The sequence below is a fragment of the Melanotaenia boesemani genome, chromosome 7, assembly GCF_017639745.1.
Source record: "Melanotaenia boesemani isolate fMelBoe1 chromosome 7, fMelBoe1.pri, whole genome shotgun sequence".
Classification (NCBI taxonomy): domain Eukaryota; kingdom Metazoa; phylum Chordata; class Actinopteri; order Atheriniformes; family Melanotaeniidae; genus Melanotaenia; species Melanotaenia boesemani.
The window spans coordinates 8,497,077-8,511,667 of NC_055688.1; positions in this window are offsets into that span (position 1 = coordinate 8,497,077).

Here is a 14,591-nt window from a genome sequence, read left to right on the forward strand (position 1 = left end):
TCCTCGTTCTTTTGTCACGTGACAGCCAGGCTGCTCAGGCATTTGTGACAGACAGCTCGGGCTGCACGGTCTCGTTCTCGGTCTCGTTCTCGTTCATCATTCAGGCTGTTTGGCGAACAGTACGTTCGCTCTCGGATTGGTCTCTCTAGTTCTTCTCTCTGTCACGTGACAGGCAACTCAGTCTCTGAACGGGTCTTCCTTTGTTCGTTCACAGCTCAAGCTGTATCAAGCTCAGCAGTACGTTCGCTCTCGGCTCGGTCTCTTGTTCATTTCTCACGTGATAGCTACCGAGTCACTGTTGCGCTGTTAAACTATGGCAGGGAGGATGTAGGACACAAATCACTTTATTGTGGTGTGTATTTGCTTCCCTACGTTTTCACATGGTTTGAATTGCTTGTGGCATTACCAGTAGATTTGTTGCCTTCAGTATTTACTGCTTGAGAATCGCGGACTTTTTTACAACGCCACCTGCTGTAAAAATGAACGACATGATTCGTTCAAGATTCGTTCACTTTACTGTTCGAGAGTAAAAGACCTGGGTTAGTGAAAAGAGTCGAACTTCGCATCACTACTTCGAGAAGACCAAGCCTCTTATGAGTGCTTTTGGACGGGGAGGGTTCTGTGCAGCACCTGCACGTCAGTCTCCAAAAGTCTCGTAATAATACAAGAAAAAGTCGCTAGATTTGTTGCTAGTCAGTTTAAAAAAAAAAAAGTCACCAGGGGTCTGAAAACTCGCTAAATATAGAGACAAAGTCGCTAAGTTGGCAGCACTGAGTGTAACTACACCTCCTATTTTTTGCGTAACTCCACCCACTGCCGAATTTGAAAAATGCCTGAAACTGCGAGGGTTGGGATGGGAGGTGTGGGGTGATCAGGGTGTGGAGAGTGGGTGGACGGGATACACAGGCAGAAATGATTGACAGCAGCTCAGATCAATGGCAAGTTGCAAAGCGAGATTCACAGAGCACCTACACCACCGAGCGATCTTGTTGGAAAATTTGCCCCTCCTGAATCTCCTCAGCTACACATGAACAAGGTGGTCCTGAACCGTATCAGTCTGAGCCGTTAGCGCTACTATGCTAGCCTGTCAGCAGCTCTGGAAAAACGTGGAGACTCGCGGCAGGTTGTGGCAGCTGCAGGACGTACAGCTGTAAGTTGCTGTAGCTACGATTTAAGCTGCTGTCTCTCTCCAAATGAGGATCAGCAGATAAAGAATAAAGTCCGGTGTTACTTTTACACCCCTCAAAAGCACAAATTTGTCCCATTGCAGGAATATTTCACCAGTAACCCCTGTGAAAGAACAGAAGTCTGAAACTAGCAAATCTACACTGCATAAGTTCACATCCCTTCATATGTGTTGGAGGGCGTGGTTTTCTATGCCTGCAAGGCGAGGACCCGCCTATCTGCATCTGGAGGGAGGGGCTGTGGGGTTTTTAAAAATTTCTCATGACGTAGATAACCTCTCTTTGTCATGAAAAACATAACCTGGTTTTACCCTGTAGAAAGCGTTATGAGCCCACAGCATCCCATTTTTAAAATAAATAAAAATAAAAAAAAATACAAATTTTATTAACAGTATATCACAAAGTAATTCTTTGTTGTTTACAGCACAAAACCACATTTTTGGGTGCACTACCTCTTTAAGGGCTTTTCTTACATAGAATTCTGTCTGTATTTTCCAAACTTGTTTTTTCACGTTTTAATTGAATTTCATTCACTTAATTGAAAAGAATTTAATATAATATCTGTATTTTACTGCTCCTGTGTGCAGAGATCACTAATGTTTTATGCTATGACCATTACAGGGTTTGTACCTTTTTACTTATTTTCTAATCATCCTCATAGTTTTAGAAGAGACGTCACCATTTTTGACTCACTGCAACTGGAACAAAGTTGTGATTTGACAGGAAATTCTCATTTCTATATCATTATTTTGATTTAATAAATATGTTCAAATTATTCTGGTCCTTTTATCAAACTAAAGCGCTTTTCATGCCACAAGCAACACAAAGTGCTTAATTTGATTTACATTAGGGAAGCCAAAACAAGTTTGCACAATATTATGGAAAGGTCAGATAAAAACTTCAGGATGCTATATTATGACTTTACTTAAATTTGAATTAAATATGTAGCCCAAGTCAGGACTGTGAGTACCAGAGCTAACCCTTTCCCCCTGCCTCAGCCTCTTCACCTCTCTCTGAACTGTCTCACAACTTTAATTCTTTCACCTGGCAAAGTCACACATTGATTTTCAACCTTTTTTGAGAAAGTGCCACCCTGTCCATTATCCAGGATCCCTACCGCCTCGCACCATTAAAGGCTAAGGTTAAGTTCAAAGTGCAGGTTTTAACACTCACCCCCCCCCCTTTTTTTTTTTTTTTTTTTGCTCAAATCAGATTTTTTTTTTTTTTTTTTAATAGTGGTTCACATTATATTTTAAATGTGACCATCAGACTGTTGTGTGTACTGTGTATGAACCTGATCCCACATGCACAGAAGACGGGACTTCATGCGCAGCATACTGTGCTTATGGATGCTACACGTCATTGTGTGTGTATCAATTTTACTGTTGTCATGGAATCAGAGCTGACAAAATTATGATATAATATTTTTTCTCCATTGTTTTTACATTAATATTTGATTTGGCCGCATCCCACCACCTCTGGTGCAGTTTGTGATGACTGTTTCACCTCAGTGACGTAAAAGTAGGGTGAATAGTGGCCTCATCCTTCAGACAGAGGTCAGTTTGAAAAAAAAAAGAAAAAAACAGCAGATGTATCTGCTTAAGTATGACATAGAAAGAAGACTGAGTCTGTTTTGGCAGAATATAATTTATTCTGATCAGACTGTAATAAAGCAAAGCAGATATGGGTCATGTATGGATAGAAAAGGCATGCTTGCAGTTTCAATGTAGGTTAACTATCTTCTTGGAATATCAAATCTAATATTGATTAAGTTCACATTTTATTATTATTATTAGTGTATATGTTATTAGCGCTACTTAAAAAATACATGTAAACTTCTTTAATTTGAGGGACTGAGTACAATTAACTAAAATGGTTTTAGAAGTTTTAGTTTGTCAAACTTCTACAAACTTGATTAATTTGATTTTGCTTGTTGTGGAGGAAACTTGGTGAGATGAATTCCACATAAATTAGAAGAGATGCTTCACAACATACAGGTACAAATAACACACATGATGATTTCAAGTACACCTTACTTAAAGTAATTGATGAACTTAAATTTGTTGTTGCTTCGCAGCAGGAACTTGGTGTGGGCGAGTTTCTGCTAATGTCAGACCACAGATGCCGTTGTGACGGTGCAGCAGCTGCCTGGTTAATTGGTTTTAAACACAAGAGCAGTCACATGAAAATACCAATATTAATTATAAACCCCTTCATCTTCATCATCAATCAACATTCTAGCAGCAAAACTGTATTTTTATGTCTAGAGCATGTTGTCTATTTACAGAAACTGTGCTGAAAGGTGGATTATTGCCGACATGGAGACCAGAACGTGTTTTCTTGAGAACTGGTTTCCTGACACCAGGAGCTTTGGAGGCAGAGATCAAGAAGGGAGATGCGGGATTATGTTTTCCTTTTTAACGGTTTATTATTCCAAAATAATACAAAACAAGAAGATGAAAGAAAACTAAACAAGAGAAAATGTGAGACATTCTAGCTTGGATGATTGGAAAATGGACACGACAGTTTACATCATGTTTACATCTTGAAAGTTAAGTGATTTGCAAATCTTTAAAGCCACACTACTCCAATTTGGCAGTTTTCTCAGTGTAGGTCCCCCTAACAATGGTTAACTCAGCATCCATCAGCATCCTGTCTCTTCTCTAAGTTCTCTCCAGCCAGTAAAAGTTAGTCAGATGGTGACTCTTGTCTCATCTCTTACTCGGTTGCCTTTTCTATTTCTTTTCCTCTCTGCCTCTGAAACTGTCCTTTTGCGTCTCCTCAGATGAATGGAACGAACGGCCAGTGTTTTAAAATATCCAGTTGATGGGTTGTGACGCAGCGCCATGAAGCAAACACTGCTGTAAAGTGATGCAGTCTTGGAAATATAACTTATGAAGTGTGGTTTGTCAGCCTCGGGCCTGTGGCATCAAAAAGAGTCAGAAACACAAAGTTTTAGGGATCAGAAAGTTGCATAGTGCTACTTAAAACAAATGATCACTAAAAACTCTGACATGGTTTCACTGAGCTGATTTTGATCCAGCAAGAAGTTCATACCTTTTCTATCCATCCTTTGCAAAAATATTGACTCGTTCTCCTTATTTTGTGACATTACAACGATAAGTGAATAAACATGTTCATTTCCTGCACTTTTTTTCTACAATGTGGAGGTGGATGTGACATCACATGGATGGAAAGCACTTCATATGATCAAGAATCAAGAATCAAGAGTCTTTATTGTCATTGTGCAAGGCACAACGAAATTTTGTTTCAGAAGTTTTCGGCTTAAAAGGCACACTGTGAATGTGCATACAAGCCCTGTCTATGTCTGTGCAGGAATAGGTCTTTAATTCCCAAGTTGTTAGTTGTGCATCAATAATGGGAGCAGTTCCAGTTCCTTTCTTAATTATTTGTTCCTGCTAAAGATCTTCTGCTTTGAAGTTTGATCAAATTAAATTAAATCAAATTAAGCATTTTCTCCCCTAGTTTTGCTAGTGAGTTGTGTCCTCATGTGTTCAGAACTAAAGATTTTAAGATCCAACAGAACCACGAGCAATATATGACCCTGTGAAAACTAAAAGGTTGATCCACTCAGACAGCCAAGAAGAAATAATTCTCAAAAATATTGCGGGAAAATTAGGTACTGATGTGCAGGGATCCAAATACGCTTCAGATGTAAGTGTTTTGTGTTAAACATGAATTCTTTATTGCAGATGAGGTGTGGATTAGAAAATTGACAGACTAAACAGGTTGTACAGTTGTTTTTATTTGCTAACTGCTCTGCCAACAGTTTAATTTGTTACTGGGTTTCTTAATGCACAGACACGCTCCTAATCAGGTTGTCTTAATCTATGTGGACACGGTTCAACTTCAGTGCGTCTCTTCTAATTGCTGGTTATGCTCTCGGGCTGCCGATGAAGTGAAGTGCATCAAGCCGAATGTTTGTTTACTTCATTAAAGACAAGATAAAACAGAATAGAGGCCAAAAAGCACTTTTACTACTTCCCTGTAAAGAAAAGATAGAAAGATCTTCAAACCCTGTAACTGGAACAAATACTTTAGAAACATGTGAATGGTAACACAGAAGCAAATACAGAGCAATCAAAAAGAAAACATTTTTAAACTGTTAAACTGGATCAGAAATGCATACGTTCATATGGCTCAAAATGAATGTTTTCACATCATGTATCACCCCTGTCCCTTTTCCTATTAAAATTATGTAATCAGATATCCTGTTTTATTGATTTATTTCTCAAAAAGTCTAATTTACATAATTTTCTGACCTTTGAGTTACAGTTAAAGCTCCTTTGGTAGCCTCTGGTAAGAGTCATGCTGCAGAGTTAAAAGTCATGCTGCAGAGTTAAGAGTCATGCTGCGGAGTTAAAAGTCATGCTGCAGAGTTAAAAGTCATGCTACGGAGTTAAGAGTCATGCTGCGGAGTTAAAAGTCATGCTGCGGAGTTAAGAGTCATGCTGCAGAGTTAAAAGTCATGCTACGGAGTTAAGAGTCATGCTGCGGAGTTAAAAGTCATGCTGCGGAGTTAAAAGTCATGCTGCGGAGTTAAGAGTCATGCTGCGGAGTTAAGAGTCATGCTGCGGAGTTAAAAGTCATGCTGCGGAGTTAAAAGTCATGCTGCGGAGTTAAAAGTCATGCTGCGGAGTTAAAAGTCATGCTGCAGAGTTAAAAGTCATGCTGCAGAGTTAAAAGTCATGCTGAGGAGTTAAAAGTCATGCTGCGGAGTTAAAAGTCATGCTGCAGAGTTAAAAGTCATGCTGAGGAGTTAAGAGTCATGCTGCAGAGTTAAAAGTCATGCTGCAGAGTTAAGAGTCATACTGTGGAGTTCTGGACTAACTGCAATGGGGAAAGTGTGTTATTGCTGATGCCTGTTTAAAGAGTGTTGCAGTAGTCCAGACGAGAAGATATAAGAGCAAGCACAACCTGTTCAAAAAGATTAATAGATAAAAAATATTTCACTTTTGATAAAAGACGAAGTTGATAAAAACTCAGTTTTAAAATGGCATTGACCTGTTTGTTAAGTTTAAAATCACTGTCCATTTTTTTGACTGGGCTACATGCACTAATATAAATGTGCATGCACATGATATGCAAGTCACGCTGCATGCCCGACAAAGGCTCCCCCAAAAGCTCCAGTGTAATTTGAGCCCTGGTCACCATCATGTTTAACTATTGGACTTTTATAAATGAGAATCTGATTTCCTTCAAACAGAGACTGTTTTGAATTGTTTTAAAAGGTTGTCCCATTAGTGCTGAAATCGTTATTATTATTTTTTCATTAGTATTTTATATAAAACTGTAAGCCTTGTATATCATAAACTCACACTTGACCCAATGGCTCATGCAAAAAAAGCGCTATAAAAATCATATAAATTCCAATTTTTCTACTTTCAAAGCTTAAAGGGGCAGTAAGCATAAATCCAATATTTCCTGCTTGAAGGAATTAAATATTGCTATGTGAAGAACTAGAGGTGTAATTTTATCAAGAGGATAGCGTGATGTCACAATGTCTCATTGTATTGATCTTCAGCCCTGTGTTTACCTGCCAGTCCAGTCGCACATTCATGTAATTTAATGTGAATCACCGCCTCCCTTTTCCTCTCGAATAAGGCTTGGAAGATCGATCCAAAGATCGATAGTATTGATACCAATTCTAGTGTCGGTATTGTTCGATACCATTGTGATGAGATCAATATTTGGGGGCAAAATGCCCAAGAATGTGAGTGATAGCCGACCAATAGTTTAGCTAATTTGCATTGTTGACTTTATTTTTTTTTTCAAACAATTGTGTGTTATTGAAAGAGACATTGTTACACTGTTGATGTTGTTGTTTTACATTGTTTACATACAAAAAAAGCTTGAATTTAAATTTCTCAGTTCTGCCATTCAGTTTTTTAATTAAAATGTTTTATTTTGTACTGTTTTGAACATGATCATAATCATGATAAATTAATATAATCAAATCAAAATCATTAAATGATTGTGGAAGGATTGGTATCAGTATCAGCGGTACGTGTTCTGAATTTATTGGACTGACACCAAAATTCGCAATATTGCCACCCTTGCTCTCTGAGCCCTGAGCCGTCCTTCCCTACAAAACCCTACAGCAAGTGAGCAATGGCAGCATGTATTTTTTAAGAAAATGGCAGACAGCAGAACAAAACGTTCACCAGAAGATTTCCAGGATCAAACATGACCTCTAAAGAAAACTATGGTCATTGGTGAAGAAGTTGTCAGATAAAGAAAGGCAGATAACCTGGATTAACATCGGCCTTGGGGAGAGCACTGCGCGAGTTAAAACCCTCACGGACCCTGAGGTCCTCTGGTTCTGGCCTCTTAGCTGTTTGAAGAGTAAAGACCAAACCATACGGTGAGGCCTCTTTAAATTGTCACAGCCCTCGTCTGTGGAACCGCTTGCCGGAGAACCTCAGGGCTGCAGAGACTGGTCATGTTTTTAAAAAGAGGCTTAAGACCTACCTTTTTAGCTTAGCTTTAAACTGAATTTAATTTAATCCTAATTTATATTATATTATTTTTATTTCACATTATTTTTTTTTTTTTTTACTCAACTTTATTTATTTATTCATTCCTAGTTGTTCTTATTGTTTTTTAAGGTTATTTAATCTTTGTTTGTCTGCCATAAGGCTGCACTGAAGCCTTAGGGCTGTGGTGTGGGCCCTGGCCTGCCCTGATCTGGGTGGTTGCTGTAGCGGCCTCTGTGGACATGGATGGACTGGCTTCTGGTGTGGACAGGTCCCCATGATATTGTTTCCTCACACCAGCATCAAGCCAGATTTAGTATTTTATACCTACATTCAGTTTCAGAAATTAGGGAGTCGTGTTTGTGCAGAATGGGATTGGAGGGGAAACTGTTTTGTTGTTAGTGTGTATACGTGTGTGCATGTGACTGTGTGTGAAAGACTTTAATGAATGTGTTTTTTCATTGCTATGTTATCTATTTTGATGTGTGTAAAGGTTTGTTTTAGTTTTATATGCATGAATTGCTTTTTTTTTTATCACTTAAAGCACTTTTTTGTTGCCTTCAGCATGAAAAGTGCTTTATAAATAAAGTTGTTTGATTCAAAAAGCTGCAGTTTGACTCAGAGCTAGCCCTTTCCTGGACAGGTAAGTAAACCTAAGCCTAAACATTATAAGTTTGACTTGTTCCACAAAACAAGTGTATTTGAACTTCCGTTTGCGGACAAGGTGAGTGAGGTAGAGGGAGGTGTGACTCATGACACATTTTCTTTTGGTCTACATGAAGTGGAAATTAGCAAACTATGCAGTGAAACAGTTTAACTTTTCGCCCCTTTAAATCTTTCTATAATCTTTATCCTAATCAGAATTTTTACATATTCATTTTGTTTTAATGCAATAATAAGACCAAATACAACATTGAGGTTCCATTTAGACCCCACATTAGCCCTTCTGCTAACTTTTTGTTGTATAGCCAGATGTAATTTTATGAAATGTGCCAAAGAAAGAAAAAAAAAAAAACAACAAAGGCTCAGACTGAAAAGATGGTTACAGCTATCACCTTATATAACACCTAAATGAGTGAACAGCTAAAAAAAAAAAAAAATAAATAGAAAAGTTTCTGATTTTATTCTGGTGGGAGTATTTCAGAACAGAAATTCATTACATGAAGTCACAGAGATTCTGTCATTAGTGAATATATCTTTGCTACCAATCATTTCTTGTATGAAGCGAGCACAGCGAACCTCAGCCCTTGTTCAATCTTTGTCTGCATCTTTGTTTTGTTTATTTTGTTTTATCTCAGGCAGCTGAGGTAGATCTCTAACACTGGGTTAATGAGCGAAAAATCAATCAAGTAAAGAATCTGTCAGCTGTTTATTTAGACTTTTAACTGATATAGAAGAAGAAACACAGGATTCTTTACATGGTAGAGAGAAAAATCTAAAGTGTTAACTCAACAAGAGTTAAATTGTTGTCTTTGTGTTTTTGGGACGTTCTTTACTTAAATTAATAAGTTCAGAGTGTTGTTGTTCCTATTTAGAACAAAGCAGTTGGGAGCCATTTTATCTCTTCACACACATTTGTTTCTTCCACTGCAGGAAATAACTGCTTTTGGGTTTTTAAGAGTGAGCAGTAACAAAGGATGACAAGCTTTTGAATTCTGGAGAAAAAAAAGAAAAGAAAAGGGATCCGCGAGGGGGGAGGAAGAAACACTAGCATGGAGATGAGCGATAAAGCAGCTAATTGTGTCCTGGGAGATAAAGACGGTGGTTAAAGAGAAAAGTAGAAACTCCTTGGTTATCAGCCTCCCTCTGAGACAGCGGCTGGTTTGCAGCTTTTTCTCTGGAAAAGAGAAGCTGTTAAAAGGAAATTTAAAAAAAAGTGAGTGGAGGCACAAAGGACGCTTATCCACCTTTGAGTGAGCCGACAAAAAGAAAAAAAAAATCTCAGCTCAGGCTAATTACAACCCAAATGATGAAAGAGACGGATGGAGAAAGAAAATAAAGAAAATCCCTCACCTGAGAGAGGGTAGAGAGGTCATCAGCGTATGTGTGTGTATTGCTTGTCCTTGTCATCTCACCGCAGCAGATTTAAAACTAAAGCAGCTTCGTAATCAAATGAAAGAAAGTGCCCTGTTCCTGTCTCTTTCTGCTCTGAAAACTCCGACTTGTTGACTTGGAGTGATTTATCCTTCTGAGGATTTTAATTTATTCTCCCTGTCGGAGATGTTCGAGACAAACAAAGCCCAGGACGGGGAGGCAGAGGAAGATGGGAACAGATCCAAATGGTTTTTACATTCTGAAATCACCGCAACTGGGATCACGTCCAAGTTTTTTGACGTCTTTATGTCTTGGCATGATGGATGCTTTTTGTAATCAATAAGTTTTTGTTGTATAGTGTGTCTGCGTGTGTGTGTGCAGTCTTCTTTACAACCACAAATTATAATCAACTTTTTTAATGGACTGGAAGCCAAAAATGAAACAAAATACTTTTTATCCCACTTAGGAATCGATCTGTTGTGCAACAAATCAATCTGTTTATGAGCCTAAAGGTGATTGGTTTACATGGTCCTTTATGTGGATTCATTTCTCATAGTTATTGCTTAATTGTTTAGTTTAATTGCTTTCTGGTTGCAAATTAAGACATCAAATAAATCAATATTCAGTTATCAGGAATCTTATCAACTAAAGTAGAAAGTAACAGAGGAAGAAAATTATTTAGATTCGACAGTCACTGTATGAGGCGTCTCTGGGACGGACTCCCTTCAGTCTTCAGAACTGCCTTTATTCTTGGTGTCATAGATTCAACAAAGTGTTGGTAACAGATTTTGTTCCATTGACATGACAGCATCACACAGCTGCTGCAGGTTTGTCGGCTGCACATCCATGATGAGAATCTCCTGTTCCACCTCATCCCAAAGCTGCTCTATTGGACTGAGATCTGGTGACTGGTCATTGGAGAACAGTGAACTGATAGTCATGTTCTAGAAAGCAGTTGGAGATGATTTGAGCTTTGTGACATGGTGCATTATCCTGCTGGAAGTAGCCATCAGAAGATGCTACACTGTGGTCATAATAGGATGGACATGGTCAGCAATAAAACTCTAGGCTGTGGTGTTAAAACCAGGTAACATTGGTATAAAAGGGCCTAAAGTGTGCCAAGAAAATACTGGATATTGGAGTAAATGCTGAATAATATTTTCTCTTAACCAGCGCCTACAGATGGAGGCTGGGGTGGCAGCAAGCTCAAAACAAGCAGGCAATCCATCTAGAATGTTAGTGTAGCGTATTCCAGCATCTTCAAAATAAAGATTGGAACTTTTGTTTAATCCTTACTGAATAAAACATTTGAGGGATTTTCTCCTTACAGACAAACAGTCCCTCTCACTCCAAAAGTGGGGGTCTGACTGGTAAAACAAATCCAGGACTTATGACTTGGTTTTCAACTCCACAGGTCAACAAAGGTCAACTCTCCAACCTGGACTGGGGAAGTACTTTGTTCAGTTATATAAAAGATCTGGGAAATTTCTGAACTTTAATCTTCTGCAGCACAAATCCGCCTTATGACGAAGTAAATGTTTTATGGAGTTCAGATGGACATCCAGAAAGTTGTCCACTTTGAAGCTGTTCCTGTCTAAAACTTTAGATTAAAGAAACCCCTTACACAAGCAACCTGATGGAAACAGACCCCGAACACACCAAGAACTGTTTTTCTTACACATTCCAGAAGGGCAATAAAGTGATTTAATGTTCCTCTGTGTCACTCCACAGAAATGAATCTCTTTGTGTTTGAAGAAAGAGTAAAAGATTCTGGCTTTATCATTTTAAAGTAATTTTCATTTATACATGTGTGTTTTATATTGATAGTGCATACTATGCATATATTCATTATTATTATGTTCAAGGTTTAATCAACAAGCTAAATTAATTTGTGATCTAAAACCTTGTCAACGTGTTTGTTTAAGGTATAACCTTACTATTTTTATTGTCTTTTCAATGATTCATTGGTGATTTTAAGGATGTTTTATTTAAGGCTTTAATAACTTGGACATACAGATATATTCACAATATATTAATAAATGTTTAATTAATTAATGTTTGATTTGTTTAATTCTGATACTCAATGTACCAATGATCAGACCAGCCCTGCATCATGTCAGACATGGCTCTTTTCCAGAGTCACTTAGGTTTCTTTCAGAGGTCCTAGAGACAGGATTTTCTTAGGACACTTTTTTCGGAACGCCAGAGAGAGAGAGAAAGCATGACGAATTGAGTTTTGCCATGATGTAAAGTACATCACCAGATATATTAAGATGGTGCCTGCATGTAAGATGCATGATCGAGTTTTGTTCTTTTTTGGACAGATTAACTCTGTTTAGTTTAGGCCTTTTTCAGCTGAAACTTTTCAGTTAAGTTTTTATCTTTTGAACTTCAGTTTGGATAACTGATTCCCTCAGGCTGACAAACACTTCAAAACCAGTTCTACAGAACTTTCTTTTTCTTTTGGACTGATCCAAAGCTGGACTTTTTATCTTATGTCCATCCTCACCACCAACCGAGCCGTGGGCGAGTCCGCGTCAGCAGAGCTGCCTGATCCAAACCTTCGGACCACCACGTGACCAATCTTCTGGTCTTCTTGGGAGTCGTTCGGGATCCAAACCCCCTGTGCCACCTTCCTAATGTGCCCGGGAGAGTCACCACAACGGTCGTAAGTCGGCTTGATCCAAACAGAACCGAACGAGTCCTGCTCGGATCAATTCTCTGCTTGTCTGCTCAAGGAATGGTTGGTGTGCTGTCCAGATTTGACCTTAGTGAAGTAGTTCTACATCTTAGTTAAACTTCCAGCTTTAAACAGATGAGATTCAGTTTTCCCTTTTTTTCTTTGAGGATTCAGAGATCCTTTTTTCCCTAGTCTTATTAAACATTAGTTGAAATAACACCACGGGTTAATTAACTTTTGTTTCACTTCTTGCATACATTTCATTCATTTTGACACATTACATAATCTTGAAATAAGATTCTGGTTTCAACACCATATTCTGCATTTTACAATGTTTGATTCATTTATGCGACGTCCTTTGTAAATATTTCCTTTTCATTTATGCATGATTAGACTAGTAATAAATATTTCATATTTATCCTAAACTGGTCTGGTTATTGTGAACTCCTTTGAGATGTTATGGGTCCCTTTGAATTAAGAATTTACGTTATTAGCGTCCTGAGACTGATTAATTGATAACTGATTGATTTGACTAGCTTGAATTAATTAATTTATTAAATTAATTAATTTAGTACTCTAATGGTGTCCACACAGTCATTAGATTAGTATAAAGCTATTTGTGTGGTGGTGCTCCTCGAGTTATAATCAATATTTGACTAATAATTCATGATTTTATGAAATTATTAAAATGAATAATTTTATTAAACATCTTCCATGGTTAATGATGCTGAATCACTACATTAGATTATTAACTAGGTCAAATAAATATTGTCATGTCACCCTCTGCTCCACTGTCTACACTGCTGGTCACTTACAGGATTCAATTCAAAATACTCACCATCAGCGCACATGGACAAGCACAGACATCTCTCAGATCTCATCCACATTCATACCACCTCACACAGGATTAGATCTAATAACCAGAACCTGTTTGTCCCAGGCACCCACCTAAAAACCTGTAGGGATGGAGCTTTGGTCTCCACTGCCCCCAGAGTCTGGAACGCATGTCACTGCCAGCATTAGATCTGCTGACAGTGGAGACAGCTTTAAGTCTCAGCTCAAAACACATTTGTTTAAAATTACCTATGGCCAAGCCAGTATTGCTGACATACACCCTTTTATAAATATTTTATTTGTTTTTAATTTATCATTTTATTCTCTACTCTTTTATTTGTTCCCTTTTAGTTGTTGTTTGTTTTTCTGTTTTATGAATTTCTTTGTAAAGCAATCTCTAAAAAGTGCCATGGAAATAAAAGTTACTTTCTTACTATTATAACACTTTGTGTGACATCTGTCGTGGAAGTCCAATATATATGTGAAGAAAAAGATTATAAAAACATTTTTTCTACAAACCCACAAACAAAGTCAAACAAAGGAACAGAAATCTGCCAGCCTCTGCACCACTTACAGACTTACATCATCCAGCTAGGACCAAAGACATAAGATACAAACATCTAACCAATGAAAAGAAGTGTTTTAGATATTTTTAACCATTATTGTAATGTAGCATGTCTTAGAAGCTAAAAACTTTTTATCTAAGCAAACCTGTGTCTGAATCCCAACCCTTGATTTCTTACCCTTTAATAAGTCTAATTCAATTCAGTTCAATTCAATTCAATTCAGTTCAATTTAATTTACTCCAATTCAATTCAGCTACTTATTTTTATAGTACCAATTCACAAAAAAGCCATTCCAAGGCACTTTGCAAACTTAATCACATCAAGTCAATTAATTGTGATCCAAATAAAACAGATCCACATTAGTCCAGTTTATAATAACTCTGTTCATACAAGCTAATTCATAAAAAAAATATCTGCCTAACTGAGGAAAACCAACGGATTTTTATCAAACCTTGACTTTGATTCAATACCCTCTCCTGTTTATAGACACAGCTGATTACAGGCAACTAAAGTCTTAAACATCTTCAAAAATATGATTATTTTATCATTCCTGGTGACAAACGTGATCCTCCCCCAAAAAGAGGAGTGGCCAAACACTTTGGAGGAAACTCATTTTGGCCACTACGGTCCATTTAAGCTCTAAAGACAGGGGCCTTTGGTCCATCTTTTGCGTTCTTTACATGCATAATTTTGCCTGTTTTCAGAGAGCTTGTGCACACATACTCCAACAGAGTAAATTGAGCACTACCATTAGAAACCATGGGGGCAGGGTTGAGCAATATTGCTGATGTGCAAC